This window comes from Pithys albifrons, chromosome Z (genome assembly GCF_047495875.1).
Source record: "Pithys albifrons albifrons isolate INPA30051 chromosome Z, PitAlb_v1, whole genome shotgun sequence".
In the NCBI taxonomy this organism is placed as follows: Eukaryota; Metazoa; Chordata; class Aves; order Passeriformes; family Thamnophilidae; genus Pithys; species Pithys albifrons.
Genome location: NC_092497.1, coordinates 54,629,557 through 54,654,657, shown reverse-complemented (window position 1 = coordinate 54,654,657; position 25,101 = coordinate 54,629,557). Strand labels below are relative to the sequence as shown.

Sequence of the window (25,101 nt, the reverse complement as noted above, 5' to 3'; positions counted from 1 at the left end):
TACAGATGACCTGCTGACTTTTAGGAGAAGTTTGCCATTGACTTCAGTAGGGCCAGGATTTCCTTGCTTGTAAGTGCAGCCCCATTGCATTAGCCATCATCATCTTACTGCTCCCAAAGAGAGCCATCTCAGTAGGCTCTTGTTAACATCAAATATTCTGCATGCTTAAGGAACAGGACTGGAGACCCACTTTGCAAAATTGCTAATTAGAAACGCTAATAATCCTAATAAATAGAATTTGCAGCAATTAAACATAGGTTCCTTTGTGCCAGGTCAGAAAATCTTTATTAAGCTGTTTCTCTCTGACTCTTCTCTTGATATTCAGCTATTTTGTGTCAAGTATTTGGTGGCTAATTTTACCCTCACCATCTCAAATTATTATCTTACAAATTCCAGGCCAGCCAGAAATGCCCCATACCAGTCCTGAGGCAGAATGCAGCTTTTTTAACAGCTCAAGTGAGATTAGAGGATGTCAGAACTACAGTTGTTCTGTACCTACACTAGAGATTAGTTGCCACAGCTTTACAGGACAGAGATTTCCAGCAAGAAAAATTTAGCTAACCATCCAGTCATATATAAACATCCATATATATAACTGTTCACTGTACAAAATTCATGCAGTCAGCCATGATGTCAGGGTTACAGAGCACAAGATTTCAAGGCTTGGGGAATGAATGTTTTGTTATAACTTAATATATCATTAGACCAGCAGATGAAAGAACAGATTTCCATTTGGTGCATTACCCTAGAGAGCTCAAAGTGACCATTTAAACATAAAACAGTGGGGGCACATCTTTGGTTCAGCTGGCTACACTTTTTCTATTGAAGTTTTAACACATGAAAAGCTGATATGTGGTTTTATTATATCTGGTTTTGTTTGGGAATTATAATGTAGTTCCAGAAACAAAAAAAACTTATGGGCAGCATTGTTGCTTGACCACAGCTTATGTAAAAGAACACTTAAACTGACTGGTTGCCCTCTCTCTGAATGCATTGCTTTACTAGAATATCCCAAGTCAATTCTGCAGAAGCAGAAGGGCATTTCCTTGTGTGATGCAGAAGAAAGTACTCATAATCCATTTGATTATTCATAATCCATTTGATTATTCCTGGCCTTGTTAAATGGCTTTTCTAAACTCAAGGTAATAAAATCAAAAGATCATTTGTTTAACCCTTCCTATGAAAGAGCAGAGAGATCTTGTTGGCTAAACTTAGTCAAGCCACCGGAGAAATCCCTGTGGACAAGGGTTGCCTTTCATGGGCTTGTTCTTCCACTTTACTGAATTCCAAGCACTCATACAAAGCTTTGAGTGGTTCAGTACCATAACATGTATTTATTAACAAAACTGAGTATGGTGCACTCAGAATACTTTTCTGACAACCCCAAACATATTCAGAAGGACTGAGTTTGTATCTGTGCACAAGAACATGGCCACACATCCACACTAACACTGCACAAAACCCTCCTCCATGAATTTTTCTATAACTTTGCACACACCAGACACACAACTAATCTTGTTTTCTCAAGATTGTTATAGGGCCATATGAAGAGTTCTATTTATGAACATATATATAACTGTTCACCATCCAAAATTCAAACTCATCCTCTCCTACCTCGTGGTGTCACTGGTATGCCGGAGGACGAGCTTCAGGATGACACCCTGTTGGGAACTCTTTGTAATTCTGTGCAGATGAGTTGGTTACCAAATACCAGATGACAAAGGACACCACAAGATTAAAAAAGCATCCTGAGAGGTTTAGTTAAACCTTTCCATAAGCATCCACAGGAAAAGTGTTTCCTACCTATGTTAAACAGAACTAGGAAGACAACATTGTATAACTAATGCCATGGTGACTCACAAACTAAAACAATCAGCAGGCCAAGTTTGTTGCCCTATCCACTTTTGCAAATTTTAAGCATTTAAGAAATGTACAACTACGCATATTCCACAAGCAGACGTAGTGTAATGAAGTCCTTAACAAAACACAGACAGTAATTAGATGATACATATGTGATTAAATGTATTCAGGCTTATACATTGCTATTATTTGTGTCTCTGTCTCCAGCTTTAAATTTCTATATTAATTTTTAAATGTTGCACCTGTCAGTAAATGTGATATCTGTCTTTTAAAAGTGCTGTACTTATTTTCACAGGTTTTTGACATGACTAGCAATAAAACTTCACAAGGAAATTTCAAAACTTAGCATGACTAAAAAAGGAGCATTTTCCACTCCTGGAAACAGCTTTCTGTTCTCTCCTTGGTGTCTTGACAGACTGTAATTTTCTTTCATATAGTGAAGATTCAAAAGAACAAATGCAAATCCTGTGTACAAATTCTCTGTTGTCCAAACAACAAACTTCAACATCTCAAAAGCAATATATGCAAAGTGAAATGAAGAAGCAGGCATCACCCTGGATATATTTTCCTTTCTTTTCTCTAGGCCAAAAATGAAAATTCCTGTGCTATAGCTCCCCAATGTATATTTGGGTGGTAGCAGTTCAAAAACAAATACATGTTTCCCTAGTAACTTAATTTTTTTTAATTTCTTCACTCTGCTTTATAAATTAAGTACTTTAAAGCCTTGGGAAAATGTACCCCTGAAACCTCTGCAATGACTAATTTTGCATATGAACTGTACAGCTTGCAAATTTATTGACATGAAGGTATTCAAGTGGAGAAAACCTAATTCATTGTGAAATGCATCACTCTTCTAAACAACTCAGTATTTTGAAACAGCTTGCTACTATGTAACTTCTTCTACTACTTCTAACTTGCAGATGTCTTAACAGCTCAATGGGTTTGGTTATAAAATGATAAAGAAAGGACAGAACTGAGGAACCCACAGAGTACACTCTTCCAGCTGCAAGCACTTTAATGCTCTTTTTTCATGCCTAGTTTGTGTTTGTAATAAAAAGATATATATATCTATAGAGAGAGAGATTAAAAAAAATCAAATAAGCACCCACATATATGGTAAAAGGAGAAGTTAGCTGTTCTTTCTCTATTTCATTAGAAATAAACATTTTAAAATTTTGTTACCCTTTTCCACCTTTACAGGCTTCTCATCCTTTTAGTAGTGCCACAATCACCTGAGCGTTTACAGCTGCCTCCCACAATATTCCTAATGTCCTCACTGGCACATACAAAGCCCAATCTCCCTCCTAGTCATTATTGCTGCAATGTTTCTTTCAGCTGAAAGGATCAGACATGTGACTCCATGGCCAGAGAGAGTGCTATAAAAAGGCAAAAGACAAACGCAGCACTCCCTGTCCTGGAGGGTAAATGCATCTCCTACAGCACTGTCTATACAGCTTGGCTATTTTCCTTCCTACCAAGAAGGAGAATAATGAAAAAATAAACCCCCTTCAATGCTGGGTATTTTGCACGGTCACACCACACACAAAATACAACACCAGGGCTGTACATTTTGTAACATCCCAACAGAACAAGCCAGTCTAACTCAATTAAAACTGGTCCTCTCTGCTTTCTCTCAGCTTATTTGCAATGTTTCTTCCCTGACTGTAATTCACCCCCAAAGCCTCACAGCATATTTTGGAGTCTGTTGTTACATCCTACTGTGCCTTCAGTAGCAATCAAGGTGATCTATCACGCCAAAAGCTGTGCATGTCACACACATGACTGCATGACAGCTCCCAGTGATACAAAATTAAAAGAAATTTGAAGTTGTTTAACATTTTTTTGAGGAGGAGGACTGCAAAGCCTTTATTCTTTACACTGAGGCCATAAGAGGTGTATTCCAGCAAATGGAGAGATTTCCCTGCTGTGTGGAGCTCACCTTCTGCACCTGTTTGTCTGCATAGCTTTCAATAGCAGAGAATTACTGAATGCATTAGGACCAGCTCACTGCCTAAACTTCTGCTTTCCTTTTAACCCAGACACTGAGCCACCACTCATGGCAGTGACTTAGAGCTTGACTTAGAGGCCAAGCTCAGAACTGGATTCTACAGCAACTGAGTGAATTTGTGCCTAGTCTGATGCTCCGTGACCACATCCCAAAGGTACTGGAAACACACACACTTTCCCCTGTTAAAAGCCTGACTTTAAATGTTTTCAGGTTTTTAAACACACAGGAGGTGCTGTATGGGGGTGGGAATATTGGCAAGTTAACCAGAACAACTTCCTTTGCCAGGTCACTTAACAAAGCCCCCCCCAAAAAACAGTGATTAGTTACTACTGGTGGTCAAAGACTTTCCTAAGAGTAGGTTGTTAAATTTCATGTTATTTTTAGTTTGTAATTTAGACCAAAACTTTCATTTGCCACGGGCTGCCTTGAGGACTAGAGCAGGTATAACACACTTAATTTCCTACCCTGCAATGTCAAGCATTTCAAAAGTTACACATAAGCAAATCGCAATGGCTTACTCTCTATCTAGTTTTTAAAAATTCAGATTATTAGTTGCTATGCATATTTATGGGAAAATTATACCATAAAGCAAGCCATAACCCTCATCTCTGTCATTCTTTTCTTTCCACTTTTTTTAAAAGACAGAGGGAAAAATCCCAGATACAAGGTGAAAAAATTTGTGGTTTTATTTTTAAATATACTGAGCAGGCACAGCATTTTCTTTCTTTATTTCTTTTTTCATATGTGCCTGTAAAATAAGCTCAGAAGCAGTTGTAATCATCCCTGCTGCCATTCCTGTTGACATATTCTCTGCATTGCATTTAACAGTCAAAAATCCGTAAAAGAATTCCAAGTTTAAAGGCTTCTTTGTAATATGTATACACAATATCAATCCCTTTTTTCCTGAAATCAGGAAGAGATAAGTAATATATACTAAGACCTTAGCATTTCTCACTCCTCCTCCTGGCTTTACTTTTTTTTCCCTCAATTTGTTTGTGTGTGGAGTGTTTTTTCTCAACTGAACTCAGCGTGTTTAATCTTTTCCTTTCAGAGTACAATTTTTTGTTCTCTCTTTTCTCTGTTATTCTTGCATCTCAGGCTCCAACTTTGTTGTCATGTGCCATAACTCTCTTTTATTGGGTAAGTTGTCTTCCCCTCTCATATTCACCAAGCTATTCCCTCCTCCCATACATGATGTACATAGAAGTGCTTCAATTAGTGGCATCTAATAATGAGGGAGCTCAATCAACTCAACTAAAGAGAGAACTGAGATTTAAAAATGTTTCTAAAGCTAAGTTTCTTTGTCACCATCTAGTTCTAGAGCAAGACACCAGATTTTCAGTTCACACTGTATCTATGGATTTTTTTTTCCTGTAGAAATCCCTTTTCCATAAGCCTCCAGCTAGGAAGGAAGACTTCCCAGGAAAAATTATACCTCTGACATGGTGGCAATTGCAACACAGATAATTTCTTTCTTTCTCTCCTCATCCTCTTCCATCAGGAAATCTTCTGGTTGGCACAGGACAGGGAGGACAAGTCTCCACCATGCTGCCTTATCTCAGCCTGTTCTTGATCATTCTCCCTGTGAATGGTTAAAAAAAACCAACAAACAAACCAAACCCAGAAACTTGCAGTTTCTGCATTTTCTGCTTGTCTTATTTCATCTTAATGGTAGCTCCACACTGGTGTTGCTGGAGGGACAGGGAGGTGAAGGACTGACCCCTTGTCAGTCTCATGTGGCCTTCGTGTTTCTAACATGCAGCTCCTGTAAATCCTCATTGCTGCTGAGTTAATACCTTACAGAGATGTTGGGAAGGAATGACCTGGGCTCAGAAAGGCATAATTGCCTAACCTAATGAAAAAAGAAAAGCAGCCTGTGCAAACACAGAAAGCATTCTGGCAAATCTTTGTACCTCCAGAAGGGAACTTCCACTCCCCACCACTTTCCGTTTTCAAAAACTGCATGCGAAAGTCAGAAGACTTTTGACACAACTGAAAGATTCTGCCCCTTTTCTCAGTAATGGCAAACCTTAATGCTTCCAAGGAAAACAGAGTCAAGGTAAGATTGAAATTACAAAGTTAGGGCTGACACACAAGGCTGTCAGTATGGATTGTGGCCCATTAAAAAGATGCACAAATGACAGGAAAATGTGTTGATGCACTCACTCTCACTTTTCACATAGAAAGACTCAGCTTTATCACCCTGAAAGTATTTCTCTCTGCTTTTTGAAATATAAGACATTTGACTTCTCTGTTTCTGAAGCAGAAAACCTTATCATGCTAAAAAACACCTATTCTGTAATATTTTAAAGATTAAACCCCAAAAAGTAAGAGACAAAGAATTTTGAACATTGGGTGTGGACTTGTTAAATCTAAAGAGCTTCTAATAAAAAATATAGGGCACAAAGAACTCTGGGAAAGACTCTTCTCTGTTCTTGCAAGCAGAGACTGACCAAACTCTTACTCCAATTTATTAATATTTCAGTGACCCTCAAATGAGAAGAAAAAAAAACACAAGAGGAGGCTGAAAAGAAATACCACATCAACACCCCAAAGGCTTAATCAAAATATTTTCAAGAATAGAACACAAGAAAACACAAAATGCATTCTTTTTTTCTCCTTGAAGCGTTGTGTCTCCATGTAAAGAGACTTTTTTGGTAACATGCACTAAAAAACTGCTGCTATCTCCCACCAAGCTACTTCCCCTACCCGGCACTCTTACCCCCAAAGAGGGCTGGTTGAGGACCATGACTTTATGGGAAACAAAACATATTCCCATTTCTGTTGAACAGTTCTATTTCTTCAGTACACTTCTGACATCCTTTAAATCAGCTTAAATAATTTTAATGTCTGGCATAAATATAAATATATTTCTATGTATGTATATGTGTATATATATGCATACATGTACATACATACATATATATATGCATACATATACATATATTTGCAGATAGATAGATAGATAGATAGATGATAGATAGATAGATAGATAGATAGATAGATAGATAGATAGATAGATAGATAGATAGATAGATAGTTTCTCCTTGGACCCTTAGAATATTGGGAACAAATTGGGCTACTGACTCCTACAAAACACAAGAAAAATGAGCATCTGAAAGGAGTCTGATTTAAAAAAAAATCTAAAATCTCTCTTCCCTTACAAAAAACTTGCAAAATTGAAATCACGAGGTAGATCCAGGTTCATATTATATCTAAACTAAGGTCCAAGACTTCCCTTTCCGTTTCCTTTTCCCTTTTCCATTTTCCATTTTCCCTTTCCCCTTCCCCGTTCCCTTTTTTCCCTTTCTTCCTTTTTTTCCCTTTCCCTTTCCCGTTCCCTTTCCCTTTCTCTTTCCCTTTCCCTACAAGCACTGAGAAGTTCAGCCACTGCTGTTCATATCAATTAATGACTACTTGCTAAATACTGTAAATTGTGCCTGTAAGAAAACTAATAAATCAACACTACAGTAGTTGTGGTTTGGCAAAGCTTCACTTTGGCTGCTTTTTCTGGGTGGATCCCAGAGTTTGAAGAGCTGCCTGTAGCCCTTATAAAGTGAACCAAACCACAAAATGTAACACACCAGGGAAGAGAAAGACTTGCCAAGAAAATGCTTCTGGCAACAGCACAGCATCCTCGTGCACAGTTTTAAACACCCCTTTATATTTGTGTAACAATTTTAAAATCTTTACTGTGGTGTAAAATTGTCTTTCCTAAGTAACAGAAATTAACACCGGACGGGTACATCTGTTATAGATTTCTCCCATACTCATTAGTGCTATCTTATATTCCTTGTTAAATACACTCCCCAGGGTGACAAAGGTGCCTTCCAATGTGCAGCCTTAACTCACCAAGCTAACATGACTTCCTCTGGATTTTCCTGTGCACAAACAATTGTTCAGGATTGATTTGTAGCTTCTGCTCGTGGTATTTTCTTCACACCACGTGGAGTATGGTGAAGTCTGTGGAAAAACTAACAATTCTAGGAAAGCTGTTTACTCATCATAAAAGAGCATCACTGGGTCCGCATCCAACACCTGCAGTGCAGTGAAATGGCTCTGCTCCTGCTGCTGAGACAGAATAGCCAACACAAGCACCCAACTATTTTTGGCTGTGCATAAGGTCCAAGGCAACTCTACCTTGGTTTTTTATAGACTACTACAAAATTCCAGTCAGGGATCCAGATGTAACCAAGCACCATCACATACACGCTACTTGCTCATTTAAAATTCTAAACCTAGGATTTGTAAATGTTGTTCTTGTTCCTGTAATTAACTTGCAACAATTCAAGATACCTTAAAAACAATATTCCTTTTGCCAATCAGCCATACACTTCAATGATTTGTGCTGAAGGAACATGAGGCAAGATGCATCAAGAGCAGTGTCCAAAATGCTTCTGGTCACACCTGCTAGGGCAGGAGGTGCTGAGACCAAAGGACTCTGTTCTTGTGTCCTCTGTACTGTAGTTTCCATCACAGAGTGATACAAGACAAGAGGTGAGGGACGTAGGTCTCTGATTCAGGATTTGGTTCATTACTTACAAAGTCACCTTTTTCAGGTCTGTATCCAAAATGCAGTAAGAAAATATTGGCTTTGAAAACATGTCAAATGATAAACCAACCTTCCCATTTGCTCACTGTGACAGGAGGATAATGAATTTAATAACATGTCTACCTGGATAAAGTTCATCTTGCATATGTGCTGAGAGGAGACAATTAAAATGACACAGCAAAAGACCAGCCATCCTATGGAAGTATTTGGTGTGTGCTCAGGACAGCCTTAGAGAAGAGACTGACAGTACTTCCTTACCCAGCACAGTTTTTCCTTCAAGGAATAAGGCCCAAATATCCAACCACAGTTCTAGAGCCCATGACTAGTTTGAGGAAAAAGTATTGTACTGAACAACTGTTCAGAAAAATGTCCCTCTTGACAGAAAGCTGGTGCCAGGAGAGCTTTCTTTTATGGACAGGCTGTCTCTCTAGCTGAACTAACCCCTACTCTGTGATGACACAGTCCTATCTTCTGTAAACATGAACAGATCTACTCCAGATGGCTGGAATTTTAATATGGAAAAGTGAATACTCTACAGAGGATGGCCTAGATCCATGACCACATTAAATGAAGCAGACATTGCATTTACATTTCTACCCCTCTGTCTGGAAAAGTCCACAGATCCATAACTGGATTTTATCAGAAGCAGACAGCTATAGAAAATTATTTTCCCCAGTGGATAATTAAATAAATTCTGCTTACAGCACTGTTTCTGATAGGATGAGGCACTATATGTACTACAGAAAAGGTTTGGTCCTCAGTCTTGAAATGTTCCAGATGAAGTTTCCATTTTGCCGGTCTGTCTTTGCAGAGTGTGCACAAACCCAAAACCACATCAATGCTCTTGTGAGCATCTTGAGTTCTTAAAGAGGCAGACAGTTCATGTCAGCTACCCTGGATACTCACCCTCAGATTTTCCTTCACCTTCAAAGACTTTTGTCTCATTTCAGCTAAATAACAAAGATAATTGATAAACTCTTTCAATGCATGTGTATTTTTCCACATGTAATTTAACAGTGTTTGTGCATTTCTTCACACCTTTGCTTACAAAAGTACAACATTAAAACCAGTTCTACCTCCTGTTATTTTCCATATATTCAGTCACCTTTACAGGTGAGTGCCATGATCAACTGAAGAACCTCTTTGTCAGCATGAAAAATGCAGTGCAAAGGCTCTGCAGGCAGCCTTTTGTCCTAGTGCTTGCTCAGCCAGCACGAATTACAGGAGTTAAAATTGAGAGATGTCGGTAGCTGCTGATGCTAAGAAGCCCTGAGGGGTGTGGACGGGGAGACCACCAAAGGATAGGAGAATAAGGGGAAGTAGGAGAGAAAGCAGGTAACAAGCCCGGGCAGAGGCAAAATGGAAGCAATTAAATATTAATAACCAGCAGTAACTCAACAATTACAGAAGCCAAAACAGAATCCAGGCAAAAAACACAACTAAACAAACCCCCAAAACCAAAACAAACTGCAAAGCTTTTTCTGGAAGGCACAATGCCTTTCTAAGACCACAAAAATAAATGGAGTAATAGCAAAGTTTAAAAATCAAGAAATGCTTTTCTGTTCTTGTTAACAACCTTTTCTAGCTCCTTTCTGAACTGAAGCTTTGATGACAATCATTTTACGTAGAAGACTGAGCCAATCTCACAGCAGAATGAACTATGTGACTTCTTCAGCATAGGAAAGCAAAACACAAAGCTCAAGAAAAGACAAATCACTTTTTCTTTTTCATTATGATTCATTCCATATCATTAAGGAAACTCTAGTAACTGGTGATCACTGCTGAAAGACAATAATTTACAAACAGATGCAGACCTGATACTACTTTAGAAGATATCCTGAAGGAATCTTGTCCTTCACCAATCATCGACAAATAACTGTGCGATTGTCACTTTAGTGGAGTTACTGGTAGCATGTAAACCTACTATGACTTTAGCAAAGTGCATCAGTACTAAAATATTAATGAAACCATCACTTTAAGGCAGTCATATTCATTTTCCAAATGGAAAGAGGTACTGCCTGGCTTTTTCCTGCTTGCACACAGCAGTGGCAAGAATAGGCAGCACTTGGCTGCCAAGTTTCCCCTTTAAACTGCTAAGCTGAATTTGCTCTCTCCAGAGGCCATGCTGCCACAGCAGCAATATTCAGTACAAATGAAGTGTAAAAGTTATTTAGTTTATGCAGTAGCAGGGCTCTGTCAACTTGCAAGGACAATTTGTCGTCCCTTCCATTGGCTGCTTCTCAGGGCGCCATGTACTGCACACACTGCCTGAGCTGTGCTCCAAATAAAACAAAATCTGAGCATAGGATCCCATTAAGGTCAGTTGTGAAATAAATGTTACACAGTCAAATCCAAAGTGTCTCTCGGCAGAGCCCTTTTGTCCTGAACTTTTACTGAGCACAGGTCACGTCCACTGTTTATAAGCTTAAACTCCTTTCCATGCCAGTCTGTCCATACATGCTCCCTCAGATGCCTTTCAGGATGAAACTATCTCTTTCACCAGAAAAATTGATCAGATTTGCTTTCTGTGAATGTTCATGTGAACACGTGGACAGACAGAGATACATCAGGAGGTGAAAAATACCAGGAACTATAGAAAACCCTTTTCTACAAGGAAGATGCAGTTTCAGATCTGAAAGGGGCCAGAGAAGGAATAATATCTGCTAACACACTCTAAGTGTTAGAAAGAAACTTTCAAAGACTTAGCTTCATTTTTGGCAAATTCCTTTGTCGCTGAGAGAAAAGGGAAAGAGGGTTAAGAATATTTATATATACCACAGGCTAGAGGAGAAACACCAGCCATCTGCTGTTTCCCACAACTTCTCTATAAAGCCATGAAAAATTATGGGAAATATGAGAGAGACACAGAATTTAACTTTCCTTTAAGAACAGGGCTGTTCTCTTCACAGGATCTCTTCCTATACTTATTAACAGTGTCCTGAAAGACTTTTTCCATTCAAGATTTTCTGTCCCTCTCTAAAGTCCCACATTTTCCCTGGTGCTAGACTCTCTGTTGGCTATTCCAGAATGATGCACAAAAAACATGGGAAGGGAGGAGTTTCAGGTTTTGCCTGACACACCATCTGGATCACACAACACAAAACTGCTCATTTAATGAGGTCTGTTTGTATTGCAACTTGCAGCTGATCTGACAGCAAAAAAATGTAACTCTGGCCTTAAACTAGACTTTACACAGACACAGGGGTGCTGCAGAAAAGGGGATTTTTTACTGAAATTCTTTCAGATTTTTTCGCATATGGCTCTGTTGCAAACTGCCTAGGTAAAAAAAAAAAAAGAGCACTCTCCTCTGCCTTATTTAAAAATGCCCAGAAAATCCTTGAACTCTGCTTGGCAGCACTGATTACACTCCGATAAAGGCGAAGCTCTAGAAGCTGTCTGGGATTCATAGTTCAAAGTAGAGCCAAAGGACAATTCAAGTATTCTTTAGCATTAAAACTGTGACTAAGAAATAAAGTAAATATTAATACCAGTAAGAAAATTCTGTTCTAAGGAGTCCCTTCAAAAAGTAATTTAGTCAAAACCAGCATCAATTCAGAATTGCTTTTAGTATTACTGGTAAGTACAGAAAGGAAGGAAAATATAAAATGATTTCACCTATTTACTATAGTAAACCAGAAAAAAGAAAAGTTGTATTCACATATTTACAGATCACTGTATATTGTACAGAAAACATACAGAATAGAGAATATGGAGAATATTCATATTACAATTGATCCCACATAGATACCACCAGTCTATAAACTCTTTCAGTGAACAAACTTAAAGTATTCTTATCCTTTTGCAGTACAGTTGCTGAACACAGGCTGCTGAGGAGTCAACAGAACAGACCTGAAAGCTAAAGTTGCATTTCTAAGCAATGTTATGCTTCTATTGTTTGTTACTGCTTAAACATCTTGGCCCAGGGCATTTATAATCCAAACACAATAAAGAAACAGAGTGTAAATTAGAAGGAAATATGAGAACTTATTTAGATAAGTGGTGCTCACATCTAGATAATTCACCTTGCATAGTGCTACAGTGATTATTTATGAGGCAGGACTGATACTCAACTAAAATGGACTGTCAGCTCTAATTACAGATGGCTAATGTTGAAAACTACTGGACAAGTGGTGGAGGATAGCTCTTCCAAGTGGAACCACAGAAAGCTGAGGTTGGAAGGGACCTCTAGGGTCATCTTGTCTATCTCCCCTGCTCCACCATGAATATATAAACTGTTTGCAACTACAAATAAGAACACAGAGACGATCACAAGAGTTTCAAACATGTGATGAGACAGGCATGAATGGTCAAACAGATGATAGAAGTGGCTATAACACACTGCAGAGAGGCATCAAGGAGGCAAAGTTATGTGGGACTTTGAAGAGGATTTTAATTTGATTCCATGGAGGCATCCAAAGGGAAGGTGACAAATCAGCGTCAAGGACTGCTGTGGCTGACAGGAAGAACAAGGTTAGAGCAATACACGGTTAATTGCCTGCAGGATGGGGTCAGAAGGATCATGTAGGTCAGCATTCAAATTAACTCACCTATTTAACTGCTCTATTACCTCATCTCACAGAACAGAAACAGGTTTTAGCTTGTGTCCCCTGGTAGCACTTATAGCAAAGGAAATCAAAGCTTTGCTTTGCTTCCATGTTCCCAGGGTGAGTCTCAGGTGCTGCCAAGACCAGAAAGATCTTAGGCAGTACTGGATCCCAGGAGAGTGCTCAAAAAATCTCCTTCTGCATCCTATCCCCCAGCTAATGACTTTCACATCTGCATTCAAGGAGGAACTAAGAGCCTTCTACCTTACCCAGATTAAATGACCATCCATACTGCTTTGTGTCCCATTAAGGAAAAAAAAATGTTAGCAAAGAGAGTAGTGTCCTCCTGGGAGAACAAGCCTATTACCTGCCCAATGCTGTTGTTTTTAATTCCTCTGTAGAGCACTGAGAGCATACTACCTAAAGTTAAATCTGCGTAATCCAGAGAACTATATGTGAAAACCTGAGCCTGGAAGTTTTTCTGCAGGTTCCTGCAGCAGTTATCTGCATGGTGTACCCTGTAATATAACTCGGTATTTTCTGCTCAGGACTGTCAGTGAGTGAATGAACACTTGCTCTCATAACAGATTCAAATTCAATCATCACTGCACAACTCTATCTACTTATCCAAATAACCCCAGGCTTTTGGGCACTTATTCAACCACTTAATTTAGCATGAGGGGATGGTTTCTACCAACAACCAAAGCTAGGTCTCAGTCTGGCACTAGCAAATGTACTCCTGTAAGAGTTGGGATGCAGAAAACTTCCTGTTCTGCTTCAAAATTCTGCTTAAGTTAATAGCAAGTTTTTGTTTTACCTTGGTCTTAAGGGGTTTTTTATTTTTTTTTCTTTAATAATTACATTTTTCAAAGATAAACTGGGTTGGGTTTTTATTTCGTTCTTTCAGAAGCTTGAAGATTCTCTCACAGAATATTGAGGATCACACAGATGTGAAATTATCTATCTCTTGCCCCTCCCCTTCTGGATCACAGATCAGTTGGTAATCCATTATTGAAATTAAATGTAAAAAAAATATATTTCTTAGCAGGGATTACCATTAAAAAACTCATACATTTTAAAGAAAAATGAAATTGTATAGTCATGGGATTCTCCGAGCAAATTATGAGCAAAAAAACCACTGGCAAATTACTCAAAGTTATCACATTCAACTTAAACACAAGTCATATATTTGGAGTGGGCAACAGACAACTAACAGCTAAGATCAAGTAAGTAAAACAATATGTCAGGGAACCTAAGAATTTAAGTAAAAGCAGCTACCTAAGGTTTACCTGATTAGAAATAAGTATTTTTTCCACTAACATCATATTCCATACTTTTCATTATGAGTAGATTAAATTAAAAACTATTCCTAACAGGGGCACAGAATTATTTCAGATTATAAGGCCATGCATTTCAATAGTGTCTTGGCTCCCATGCCTCAACTAATCCCTTCTAAATGTATTTTCAGAAAAAAAACACCAAGACTCAGCTAATTCTCAGGGAAAATGAGGCAGAGATGAGAAGACTCAAAAATCAGAGAATGCCCAGTGAAGATTCTGCTGTAGAGAGTTGGTGAGCTGCAGAAAAACCTACACAACTTTTCCTTTTTCTCAGTGTGGAAATAGACAGTCTAGAGACAAGGAGGATTGACTGAGGAAAATGTTCTTCCTAACTTTGTTCCTAACCTGAGAAGTTCAGCCCATACAATGTTTCAGATACACACCAGTAGACAAGAGCAGGGGTCACAACATGTATTGGTTTCGCTTCTAAAAGCTGCAGCACTTACTGTCCCAAGTTACACTACTGAATAACCCCCTCATTCAGTTTTTATGAGGGATTTTCAAATCTTAAAGCTCAGATTTGAAATTTGAAAACTGCATTTTTCACCTCTGCTTCTTAGCCAGAAAGTCACTATGACTAATACCAGCAAAATATAATATATGAGATACTGGAAGTGCTCTTGTAATTTGCTTTTCCATCACTGAAACTTTGGGGATATAAATGATCCTCAGTAATCCAATCAATTCATATTTCCATTGTTACAGTCTTCTTTTAAATCATACAATGAATAATTCTTTGCTATTATGAAAAATATTAAGGAATGGGAGAGGAAGATAACTCTTTAGTGACAAAATTTTTCAACAGCACAACCCACCCCTAAACTTTCAAAAAGACAATTTCTTCAACTTATTATTCAAGTTCTTACATTGGCTTACATAGAAACCAATTAGTTTAATCTCCATTCAATTTTATGGAATGCCTCCACAAGAGCTCTTAACTCAAAGCTGGGACTCTAGTAAGGACAGTGTAAAGATGATGAGAACTCTGCTAATATCATCGTCACAGAGATAGCAGAATTGCAATTTTCATGTATTTCTGATAAAAAGTATTATGGACATAACGTTCAAAACTGTCTAAAAATTACTCTTTGGGTTTCCATTAGCCATGGCTGCATGAGAGCAAATATCCTTATGCAGAAACTGAAGTACAGACAGCAGAATTCAATCCAAAGGGGCAGAACTACAAATAAAAGTAACAGCCACAATTCTGAAAAGCAAAAGATTAAAAACTAATTTTGATTAATCACCAGGACTAAAATACTGCACTAAATGCTGATATTTTCTATCAGAGATATTTGAGAAGCCATAATTTAGAAATCTTTCTACCCTTCTTTTACATACCTAGTTGAATGAAAATTCAATTCTTTCTGAAGACTTGCTGTAGTTATATTGATTACTTACCTGGCAAAGCTCAGTCAAAATCTTGGGGGTTTTGATGGCTTTGACCCACATGCCTTAATGTGTGTGCAACCATCATGGACTCGTAATTTCAGCTGCTTCTGTGACATGTTTTCTATAATCCCCATGTATCCTCTATAATGCCCACCCACACAAGCTGCAAAATAAAATTACCTTCCCATCACACTTTATAGGGCCATCTTACCAGGTACAGAAATGCAGACATGTACATAGAGGCTGAAGTCATCTTCAGGAAAATTATTTTTTGTTTTTTTAACCAGTGCTCCAATAGCCATAATTTCTAATAAAACTCTTAGGAAACAGCATTTTAACACTGTTTCCATAATACATTTAATGACTGAAGGTTGTTAAAATTGTTGAAGGTGTTCTTAAAGTTAATACACACACCTCATGCTGACAGCTTCAGTGTTGGGGACTAAATATTAATTTGCCAAAGAATAGAAGAACAATACATATGAGCCAAACGACTTATATTCATGCATATTACCACAAGGTAATAACAGGGACAGAATTGTTCACAACCATCCTTTTAATGAAAATACTGAATTTAAAGACTGATAAACTGCAGACTCTTCAGTTATCCCTTCTTTCAAGTATGCCTTGTTTTCTGTGTCATTTCATCCTGGTTACACTTTGTTTTATAAATAGCTCCCTTATCCTTTCTGTGTTATTTGAGATATCATGATGTCAAGCACTGAGTTTTGCCAGCAGGAATAAGTCTGATCTTGCTAATCTGTGGTATAAGCAAATCAAACAGAGTGACAACTACATAAGAAAACTTGTTAGGAAACAAGGATTCTAGCAATGAGCACTTCTCAGAATCAAACATAACAAATGCACTGTTGTTTGATGGGAATTTGTTACAATATCAATATATCATAAAACACACAATTGTGGCGTGTTTTCAGAAAATCAGCTTATAAGACTCTGGCTGGCAGCAGCAAAGCACCAACAGAGTGAAATAACCTGGAAAAAAGGGACAGCAACAGAACAACTTAACTGTACTGGTACACGGCTCAGAAAAATGCTCCAGTCCAGCTTATGGCTTTGTCCAGCTGTGCTGTCCCAGGTGCAGAGGCCAAAGCAACTTGTGTGTCTGTGCAGGAAAACCCTCTCCAAATATTTTGAAGGCTGCTGTAATAACTGCAAAGCTCTGCCTACAGATCTCAGTTTTGTGTCCACATGCGCACATTTCTGGGCATGCTGTGGATCTTGTTTTATAGATCTGGGATATGAAGTTTATATTTTGGTTAGAGTTAAATGGTCACTTCTCCAGCCCATGGCCATGACTGCCTTTTGCCCCTCCCTTTGCTGTGCATTTCATGAGACCAGACAGTTGTGACAACATACATCACAATCACAGAACCATTGACATTGGAAAAGATCTCCAAGACCATCAAGCCTGAGCTTTGACCATGCCCACTAAATTATATTGCCTCATAGGGGGTTTGGTGGAGTTTCATACCCTCCAAAGGGTAAATTGCCTACACCTTGCAACTCTAGGCTGGTCTCCACAGCCACATCCATATCTGTTTATTGTTCTGGTGCTGCTGGACCCTGGAAAAGTTCCCATCTGGGGGTCAGTATGGAATACCATTGCAGGGATGATGCCAAAGAAGGGTGCTTTTACAGGTGAAAAAGAACTTCCATCTACCTAATGCTTCCAGCCACTGATTTCTGGCATATGAGTTAATATGAGGTAATGACTTTAATGCAGCCTGGAGTAGAGACAGAGCAATTTTTCCTCTACCTGCTAAGAAGTCCTTAAATGTACCCAAAAGACCCATTAGATGGGGCTGGGTTGCATGCTAGCACAGCTATTCAGCTCCTGAAATAGATCAGGCTTCTCTCTGCAGCTCTGAGCATGGGGAAAGTGAGCAGACACATATGTGTAACCAAGGAGGCACCCAAAGATGAACCTGCACCTACCCCATCCTATAGGCACACTGTGATTCCACAGCTGCTTATGCAATATGTGGTTTTCACCAGCAAAGAAATACCATTTCCATTCCTATTTAAAAAAACTTAACTGGCCTGGCAAGTGATTCAGGAGTTCACTGCAGTTGCTTCCAGGCTAACCCCAACACAAGCTTAGGCTTGTTTAAGTTCATTCAACAGCTGCTGTTTGTAGAGCTGAGCAACCCCCCCCTTTCCCCAGGAACTGTGGGGCTGCCACCCCTCAGTCTTGTTTTCTGGAGCTAACTGGTCATAGCAAAGGCTCATCAGCAGTCATGTTATGGGTTGCCTTGTCCATGGAGTCCACATGAATGATGCCATTTGGTTGCTACTTTGCATTGGGCAACACAGATTTGTGAACAGGCTTTTCTGTCCATTGGCATGTGCCAACCCAACTCTAAATAATTTCACTGCTGAGAGGGGATAAATAAGACTAGGAACGTGCAGCTGTCACTTAAAGTGCCATGGTCCCAAGGGCCAGAAATTTCTGAGGTGCTATTTAGCAAATCAAAAGGACTAAAGTTACCCCATTTAAGTCAAATTACATCAGTGCTATGACTACATTCCCTTTAACCCTGGTATTTTTTCTTGATCCCTCCTTTTCATTGGTAATTTACAATGATCCAGCTTTGGGTATTGAAATATCTCCAAATTAGTCCTACTGGAAGTGTCCTGGAGCAGGAGGGTGTTTGAGGGCTCCTTTGTCTCACAGGGACACAAGAAAAACTCAGAGTGTGGAGTTTAAGTTTGGCACACTCAGCCCTCCATTCAAATTTCCACAAAACTTTTGGACTGGCTCCATCACAGCAAGACCAAGGAGTTGTGGAGAACAGATTAAGAGTCTGCTCTCAAGGGAAATGTCTCTTCCATCAGTTTTTCCATTAACTGTATATTTTTCCCTACAAGGGAAGACATTCCTCACAGTAGGCAGCTCACAAAGTCCATTTCCCAACCCCAGAAGCTCAACTCAGTTGAGATGCAAAAAGGACACCAGGCAGTTTATGATGCTTAGCCAAATTGTTTCATTTCCTGTTTCATGTCTAACAAGTACAAATTTCTTGGGCTTTGAAAAACTCTCTGTACAATTAAACAGTCCCAGGGACAATTTGTTTGTTCTTCACATAAAATGTACTGCTAAGAAGGGGATGCAATTCAAAATAAATTGCAAATAAGAAAAATAAAGAAAAATACAAACAAACAAACAAACCACTCCATGGGACACAGAATTTTATCTCCTTTACTGATCCCCCTGACATAATCAAAGAAATATCACTGTGACTACTACAGTATGCATGCTGATGTCCAAGTATGGGGACAAAACACAGAAGGGTGATTGAAGTCCTTGTCCTGAATTGTTTAGAGTGCTCAGGCTGACACTTAGCAGAGAAGAGGAAAACCCAAAACCAGAATGATGATGTTGGCAAATATACAGGTCCTACCACCTACATTTTCGAAGGGGATGTAAATCAAGGACTGAAAAAATTGTGAGGCAAGTACTGGCAAAATGGAAAGAAATTGGGAAAGTGCAAGAGCTCAAGGCAGAAAAAAGGGTGAAGATAAGAAAGTACGGAAGGACGCTGAAATGCCAAGATGTAGACACACTCCAGGCCAGAAACAGATATGTCTGAGCCAGATTTAACACATGGTTTTATTACAATTAAGTGTTGTGGAAATGAACAAGGCCTCCTATAACTAATTTGAATTAATGGGCATCACATAAAAAATGGAGGTTTTTCAACATGAAGTTCACCCACAAGATACCACATCATTATACTGGGGAAAATTTACTGAGCTGTTTCATCTCATCCCTAAATCCAAATTGGATTTATTTTCTGGGAGCCATTAATCTGCAAGTACCTCTGGAATCCCAGTGTCCTGTGGGAAGGTAGTCCTGCTCAGGAGCTCTAACAGAGGGGATGCTTTGGGTACTCAGGACACTGAGGAGCCTGTTGGGTTGAGATAGATTCATGATGAGATTAGTGCTGACCTCAAACACGAAGAGTGGACACTAAACATTTCACCTTAGAAGTGCTAAACCAGAATGTTCTCACACTTCCAGAGGGAAGCTTTTTAGTTTTCCACAAAATACTTCAGTTTCAGGATGAAAGCAAGTACCAAGACACCAGAACTCTTAACACACAAACTTTGAGAGTTTACCCAGAAGAGCTGTGGCTAAGCCGTGCTTGGCTTCAGGAATAAACAGTTTCTCCCCCTTTCTCTCCCTCCTCCTCACACAAAACCCCAACAACTTCGACTGCCATCAGGACAGGGAGAATTTTATATTCAACAACTGCCCTCGGCCATTCAGCTGAATTAAGTCAAAGGGACTGCTGGCAGTCTTAAAATAGGTGTGTGTTCAAGAGCTTTTCTGCTGCAGTGGAAAAAAAGGAAGCTGGAGATGCATCGATCTAGAATTGAAAATATCATCAGTACCTCCAAGACACAAAATATAATTAGAATTATTAATGAATTCTGGTCTACATTGCCTTGCATGAAGCTTAACTGAGAGCAAAGTGTGAGATAGTACCTCTTTTCCCCCTTCCTATTGCTTTGTGTTCATGTGAAAATAAGTTCAGTAATCACAGAAAATATAAGACAGGATGCTGTGTGAATAGTAAGGGCACTGAAAAATATCTATAGCACAGCACTGAGTGGACTGACATAGTAAGGATAACATATGAGTGAGGCAGAAGTTCCTTGATAAGTGTTCTACTTCATATTATCACTTTAGCAATTTTCAGTGCTTTGATTTTTGTCAAGCCTTCCTGCCCTGTGTCAAGTTTTTCTCACTTTAGGACTGTGGGTCCAAGGAGCAGGAAGTATTTCTTCCTGCCAGCTTCCATAAGGAAAGGAAGACACCTTCCTCAGCAGTGGAAATCTGCTGTTCCTGCTATTGTAATGCTTTCAAATACTTTTCATCAGTCTATAATCTATGTTGTTTTACAGGAAGGATGCCCACAGTGGCTCTTCTGGGACTGCACCAACTAGCTGGAGTCATCTCTAGGGTAATACATCATGATAGTGTGAGGAGGAATCCATTCAGGAGGTCATCAAAACCAGCCCCTCTAAAATTTGTATCAAGAGACCCTGAAGAACTGCAGAGAATACACTATGCAGGTGCCAGCTGTGTTTTCAAATATAGATCAAGTTTCTGATACTGCACACTTTTCTGAAAGCGTTTGTATCTACTGCAAAGGAGATTCTCTACATATTCAGAAGGTGTTGGAACAGAGAGAGGAGACATAGGTAAATTGTCCTTTTTAGATAAGCTGCATATTCTAGTGGCAACATGCCAGGTTTCTTCTCTTCCCTGCTGTGTTTGTTTTCCCTCTTGCTTTCCCTTCTGATGTTCTCCAAAGCAACCACGCAGGTTGTGAACACACACACATACATTTACATCCAGTGTTAGAGGAGTCAGCTGAAGCATCAGACACAGCACAGGCACTCAAATACAAAGATAACTCAGCATGTAAGAAGACCATGGTTAAGAGCACAGCCAGTGCAACTGCTGCTTGACATGTAAATTCAGGAAAGCAGAAAAAAACACGACAGAAATCAAAGTATCATTTTTGCGCCACAGCTCAGAGAGAACAAAGAACTTTCCAATAGCAAGTACAAAGTCACTTGGAGGAGCCCCTAAGAGTGTTTCATCCTCATGCAAAGACAAGGTGGCTTTGCTGGTACAAATGCCACAAAAACTACAACTACCCCAACGAGTTTTAATAAGCATTATATGCAAATCCATATTTTGATAGATTAAAATAGCTCTCAGCCTAATTACAGGCACTTGAGGTAGTAGATATTACCCACCGTTTTAGAGCTCAAGCCTGTGAGCTACTAGGCAGTCTGAAACAAGACTGAGCTCCTGGCACAGATGAAGCCTGTCTGTAATGGCAAGCGATGACTCCACAAAAGTTGTGGGCTTGATACAGAATTTACTTGCAAAATCCTCTGGCCTATAATAAGCAAAAGATCAGACCAGACAGTATACAAGGTCCCTTCTGACTGGGAATTCTGGCAGCCAGCTGATCTGTGTGTTCCCAGAGGAGTCTGGTGCCCGAGTGAGCCAGTAACCACTGCACACAAATATTCCATCATCTGGAAGTTTCAAAACACACCCTGAAATATCTTCACAATAATAACAAATGCAGAAAGCCAAGTTGCACCTTCACTGTTTCATAAGCAGATTAAGCCATTAGCAAACAATTAAAGGTCAAAACAGGTCATCTGTAATAGATAAATATCTAGATTTTATATATGTATATAAAATACTTAGATTACTCTGTAGGGTTAAGAAACTATTTGCTATATGCCCTGCATGCACCATCAGCAGCCCATGTCCAAAGTGAGTGAAACAAAGGGTTAAACTTGAGTTTAAAGAAATTCTTTTTTGCATTTTAAATTAAACTCCTCTGACAGTTGCGAGTACAATAACTTAGTTTTGTAATCTCTTACAATTGCAAAAAGACATATGATCCCTGGCAATTAAAAGGAAAAAGAAAATAGGCAAGCAAGAGGATATGGAATTCCAGGGCTGAATCCCAGAAATAGGTAGGATTTGTCCTATAACAACCCTAACCTCTATTAACAGAATCTCTGTAACAGAACAAATCTGTGTATATTTTCTCCCCCACTCCAAACACCTGAAGGTAATTCTGACTGAAAGAGCCTTCACCTAGATCACTTTAAACTGGACATTTTTACCCTTTACATGTTTTTTTGGTTTGTTGTTTTTTAATGACAGAGTTAAAATTAAACCTCAGTTACACTACTGGAAAATTATGATGATTATGATGATGACAATGATAACGACAACAATAACACCAAGAATATGAATAAAAAAGAAGCAGCAGTTTATTCCTGAATAGAAAACACAATTTCCCCATCCCCCCTCCCCCCCCGCCCCGAACCAGGCATTTTCATGAGCATGTGTTTCATCACACTTACTTCCTCTACCTGGACTCTCTCCTTCCAAAACACAAACGAAACAGCCAAACAAACAAGAAAGAGCCACGAACAGAAGCTGCCACCCCGAGCAACCCTCGTATAGTGCCTTTGGTTCAGCTGCTGCTACAGGACCCCGCTGGCATCAACCCCTCCTCCTCCTCATCATCATCATCTTCCTCCTCCTCCTCTGCTTCCTCCTCCTCCTCCTCCGGCGGTACCCACAGAGCAGCAGCGACACAAAGGAGCTGCTGGGTAGTGACAGCTCGCTCTAAGTCCTGGTAGTAACAGGAACAGAGAAAAAATCAAGCCTACATTAAAAAACACCAAAAAATCCCCCAACCCCGCCAAAACCCAATAAAACACAACCTACCCCACTCCCCAACACCCAAACTAACAAAACAAACATACAAACAAAAAGAAATCAAAATTTTCTTTTCACAAAGAAGTTAAAACCTCAAAATAACTGTTTCTCCACACTCTGAGAGAAAAAGCTTTTCTGGAGCCTGCTCCACCTCTGTCCTTGTGGAGCTGGTGCTGATGCCAACGAAAACGTCCAAGTTGCTGAGACTCGGTTAAAGCTGGATCTAAAATGACAGCTCCGAGTTCCAAAGATAGCAATGAATAATGTACAGGAAACCTGAAGGCAAATATTTTTCTTTGCTTAACTGTGGCTCTCCATTTCTCTGCCTTTCTCACTCAGCCTTGCTTGCTTTGTTCAGGAATAAAGCAACGTTACAGGGCTCAGAGAGTATTTCACAGAACTGCTGCGTTCCCTTGATACAAGTGCACATTAAAGCACCAAGACATACTGAAATTTTACTGGAAGCCAATTCACAGAGCAGGGAGGAGTTGCCTGTGGTCTGCTTTCCCATTAATGAAGAAAAAAAACCCCACCTATATTTGCACCCCCAGTGACACAGGTATTCTTTCATATGGAATGGAGACAGCACAGAAGTGCCACCTGTGCATTAAAATAAAAGGGGAGAGCCCAGCACTGGTTGTTGGAGTCACTCAGCACAGCTTAGCAGAAGGCAGGTGAGGTAAATTGAGCAGAAACATAGACGTTCACTGGAGTGAGAACATTAATGAATCCCAGCTTTGCAAACCAACCTGCAGTGACAACACTTGGCAACTTTGAGACCTCGTTGCAATGGATGTCTCGCCTCCTAGAGTAGAAGCTTAAATCTGCACCTAGAATTGTAAATACATCAAATCTCTGTGCCTAAAACTGGTTTTTGACCACCTTTTTTTGTCTTTAAGCACTGAATCTTGCAGTGATGCTTTTAAAGCACATCTCCAACTTAAAACACTGTTCTGAGATACATAATTAATCAACCTGGTTACCTGTGGATTGTTGTCGTTTATCCCATAAACTTTCTTCCGCAGCAGCAATGACAATATTTGTTGTGATATGCCTTCCAGATGAGAGATGTTAAATGTCACAGTCTGTACAGAGCTACCCCTCTGCTGCTTGCTTGGCCAACTGACCAAAATACATGGCATCTTGACTGAGCATGGTTTTCTGCACTGGGGGAAATGGATGGAGACACTTCTGTCACCTTCCTGGGAGCAGATCTTCAGGGAATATTCAGGGAATGTCATCACTGGGGAAAACACAAACCAACTAACCAACCAACCAAAAAAACACCAAACACCGTCATAAAACAAACCCACAAGAACACACCCAGCTAGACCACTTTGTTGAACTGTTCCCTGGGTTAAATATTCCTGGGAAGGTCTCAGGAAAAGTAGAAAGGAAGGAAATGGATTGGACTGACACATGAGTACATGGTTCAAGTCCCATTTTTTTAGGAGGCAGGCTAGAACCAGATGGCCTATAGTAAGGCCTCGAGTTTTATATGCCCTGACCTGGTATTCAGATCCATTCCAGTATCCATGTCACACGTTGTCCTTTGGTCTTCCCCCAGGAGAACTGAGTGGATGTAAATGTGTCTCATTGCAGTTAGATTTGTGTATGACTGGGAGGGATTTAGTTGATTTTCTGGGCACAGAGTTGTAACCAACCATATACATTCCAGAAGGCATCAGCAAGGAAAAATGACAAAGGTCTGGAGTGGCTTAGTCCCTGCAGTTCATTCCACAGACAAGACTCTTGCTTTCCCTTCTGATGGTCTCCTGGAGGAACTCATTTTACCCTTTGGATATCCTGGTCATGTGTCAATTATCACTGGAAGGTAAAGACCAAGAACTAGAATTTCATCTGAAATGCTGCAAGGGATGAGGATAGAGGACAGAGGCTAGTTTTGTTGTTCTTACCATGATTATTTTTTTTGGCCAAAGCAGCATAAGTCAGTATTCAGTTGGAGTTTCCTAACTGGAAATTCTTCTGTTCAGCTGTATCTCACAGCTCCAGTTCTGCCTTGCACAACATCAGGTTTGGGTACACAAGGTACAACAGCTTCACAAGAATGGGAGGGAGCTTCTTGACAGTAGGACACAATAGGAAAAAAGAAT

The 25,101-nt window shown here is 39.6% G+C and overlaps 1 protein-coding gene across 1 annotated transcript in view; it reads right to left on the bottom strand.

Annotated features, from left to right (window-relative positions):
- Positions 1–22,742, bottom strand: part of MARCHF3 (membrane associated ring-CH-type finger 3) — a 64,731-nt gene extending 41,989 nt beyond the window's left edge. The window contains exon 1 of the mRNA XM_071580596.1: positions 22,627–22,742. The gene's annotated coding sequence lies outside the window, so the exon portion shown is untranslated. The remainder of the gene's footprint in view (positions 1–22,626) is intronic.
- Between the last annotated feature and the right edge of the window lie 2,359 nt (positions 22,743–25,101).